Genomic DNA, 3522 nt, shown 5'->3' with positions numbered 1-3522 from the left:
CAATTGTATTTGATTTTTAGTTCCAAATTCTTTTCTCCTCACCCACTGAGAAATAAAAAAATAGAGAATTCACTACTGCACACACACACACACACACACACACACACAGAGTGTAATTTCCATACTGATTCCATAACTTCTCCTCTATTTGAAAATCAAAAGCAATATTTCATTTCAAAAATACATCTTCTCTAAATGTATTTGCATATTAGGAATAATAGATGGTGAGAATGGTGAAATTTGAGTCAGATAAAATTGAATTCAGATCATGATTCAGATACTTATTACCTGTGATCCAGTGCAAGTTGGCTTACCTTTTATCCTCAATTGTAAATGGGAATGATAATAATAGCATCTACTCTCTAGAGTTATAGTGATGATCCAAGAAGTTAATCTGTGTCAGTGAATTGCAGATCTTAAAGTGTTATATAAATGTTCTTTTTATTGTTATTATTTAAGTAATTCTCATTATCTTAGCTAAAACTATCATTTTAGGAGAGACTAATCAATGATGACCCACTTTTTAGACCATGAGTGGATTTCTCTTTCCTAGTGGACTATACGGAATATGAACATATATTCCTTTCTAACACACTCAAACTTGGAAGCCTATTTTCACCTATGTGAGACTGAAAGTCTAGTAATATATGATGAATAAATGGTGAAAAGTCTTCTTAATGGCTGGGGAGTCAGAAGATCAATTACTTGGGAGTTGAGAAGTTCACTGTGCCTGTAAAAGGGAGGAGCTTTCAATCTCTCTTTTCCTTCTTAATGAAGAATGAAAAAAGAAATGCTATGATGACTGAATTCAATGAAGTTGGCTTCAGTCTGATTTTTGATAGTTGGATAAAAAGAATTTGTATTTTGGGCAAAAATGCAGATGAAATAAGAAAATATTCAATCGCTTATTCCCAAATATTCAGCTAGTGTTTTGTATTTAAATACTCACCTATTTCATGTTTTATGTTTTAAAATATCTTATTGTCTAATGAAATGTTTCCTTTTAATGGACAATTTTAAAAGCATCCATGTGATGGATGGACTTCCTGTTTCATGGACTTAACTGACTTGTTTCTACTGTGGAGTTGGACATATACTAAGAGTATTTAATAATGGTACCTATTTCAATATGTGACTATACGCTCTCTCAATATTAGATCATAACCTGCTTCTCTAAAGAGGAATTTTTACCTTTCCATTTTTGATAAGACCAAAATTCACATTCTTCATTTTGACCTCCAAGGTGTTACGCAAACTGCTCTCTCCCCATTCCTTCAATATTTGTCTGCCCTTACTCCTTTAAATTATCTCTATTCTTTCAAGGAAATAAGATTTTATACTCTTCCCAAGCACAGCTGAAAAATCTTAATAAAAACTTCATAAACTTAATGAAAATAAACCCACCAGTTGAAAGAGAGCCTCTTTCGTGCCCCCACATATTCTGATCCCTAACTTCAGCTGAATAGAGGTAAAATGAGAGAAGCACATTTTTCCCTCCCCCTTACTTCCATACAATTCTACCGCGAATCATTTAATAGCATTCTTTATTCTGATCCTAACCAGATATGGGTATAAAGTCACATTCACCGCGGAAAGGATGTTAATTTTTCCAGTAAGGGATAGAACTCATTTCTTACTCACAAAGGAAGAATTTGAGTGGTGTTTTGTAAAGCGTAGTCACCTGAGCTCACTATTTGCAAGTAACCAAACTGATGTTTGTTTCCCACATGATGGAGTAGGAGAAAAAAGCCCAAATAACTTATAACAACAAACAAATATTAATGAACCATGGATTTAAAAGATAAAATTCCAGCTATATATTTCTTTGGGGGGGGGGAAGTTAAATCTTTATATCACTTGAAAAAAAAAGATTGCTCAGAAATTTTTTCCTTCTACTTTAATTTGATACAACAAAGTTTTGTTGTGTTCTAGACATTTTTATTTTTACTAGGGAAAGATAAAAATATCCAAGTCTGTTCTGCTTATTTTAATAGTGTTCATTTTGCAACTCTTGTTGTGAAGAAAACCCTTTCAGTTCTTCCATGCTTTTTCCATCATTGTGATTCTCAGAGTCAGGGCCCCTGCTTCTTCTTACCAAGTTTTGTCAGATTCTCAAAGTCATTCTCAAACTTGGCAAATCAACCCCTCTTTTCACTTTGACATTGAATGCATATAACCATCAGTTTACCTAGATATGCTATGTTTAGCCTGGAAGTAGTATTTTTTCCTACTTTTCCATGCTGAAAACTATGATCTATTTACTGTTCTTACTGAATTTCAGGTAAAAACCCCCAAAGAGAATAGGAATTAAGATAACTCCCCACTTCAGTGACATTATGCAACATTAAATGAAGTCTGAGAAAGTCAAGGAAGACATTGTGTTTTATCCCCAGACTTTTTATTTATAACGAAACAGAGAATCCCTACCTCTGGTGATAATCTGACCTTTGAATAAAGTAGAAAAATTTGAGTAAATTGAAAGAGATAAATGTGACAGAAATAATAGAATTAGATTAAGAAGACTTTATTATATGTTTAGGATTAGAGAGTAAGAAACATGATGTTACCTAGGTTTTTTTGTGTTTCTCTAAATACCACTTTATAAATATATCTTTCAAAATTATATTCTGCCTTGCCTACATACACTTTAAATACATAATTTTATTCTCATAGAAAAATCATATTTAAGTCAAAATTATTATATTATATTACAGAGACCTAAGATTAGAAGAGAACTCAGAGAATATTCCATCTAACTCATATCTGAAACATTGATCTCACCTAGGTAAGGCAGTGAGGTAGTGAAATAAATAGAGACTAGAATTGAAATCAGAAATACCTGAGTTTAAATCTGACCCCAGACATTTAATAGCTATGTAGCCCTAGCCAAAAAACTTTACCTCTGTCAACTTGAGTTTACTTATCTGTAAAATAGAGATAACAATAGCAACTGCCTCCCAGGATTCCTATAGTGATACAATGAGATAATATTTGTAAAGCACTTTGTAGGCTGAAAGGCTTTTTTTTTTTTTTTTTTAACAATGGTAGTTATTGCTGGTAGTACTATCATGATTATTTTCTACTGACAAGTGGTCATTCATCCTCTGATAAAAAAAAAATCCAATGATGAAGAACTCACTGGTGTCTGAGGGCATCCATTGCACATATAGAAAGGTGGAATGATAAAGTTTCTTTTTCTGCTTTGATTGAGCTGTCATCTTTTCCATATATTTATCCTACTTTTTCCCTCTAGAGCTAAGTGGGATCCTGTGACTATAGATGTATAGCTGAACGGGGCTTTAGACATCAAATTAGCTTCAAACTAGTTTCATTGTACAGATGAGAAAACTGAAATGCAGAGAAATTAAGTAAAAGCATGCACAAATTATTCTCAATGAATCATTGTTCTATTATTGGTTAACCTTGTTTAAGTTCCTGATGTATACATCCATTAATCTACCATAAGCGCAATTCCTATGTGCTACCTCTGAATAGCTGGGGCACTTTCCTCCATGGAGACAA

Source organism: Notamacropus eugenii, chromosome 5, assembly GCF_028372415.1.
Source record: "Notamacropus eugenii isolate mMacEug1 chromosome 5, mMacEug1.pri_v2, whole genome shotgun sequence".
In the NCBI taxonomy this organism is placed as follows: Eukaryota; Metazoa; Chordata; class Mammalia; order Diprotodontia; family Macropodidae; genus Notamacropus; species Notamacropus eugenii.
Note: the sequence above shows the minus strand (reverse complement) of the source record.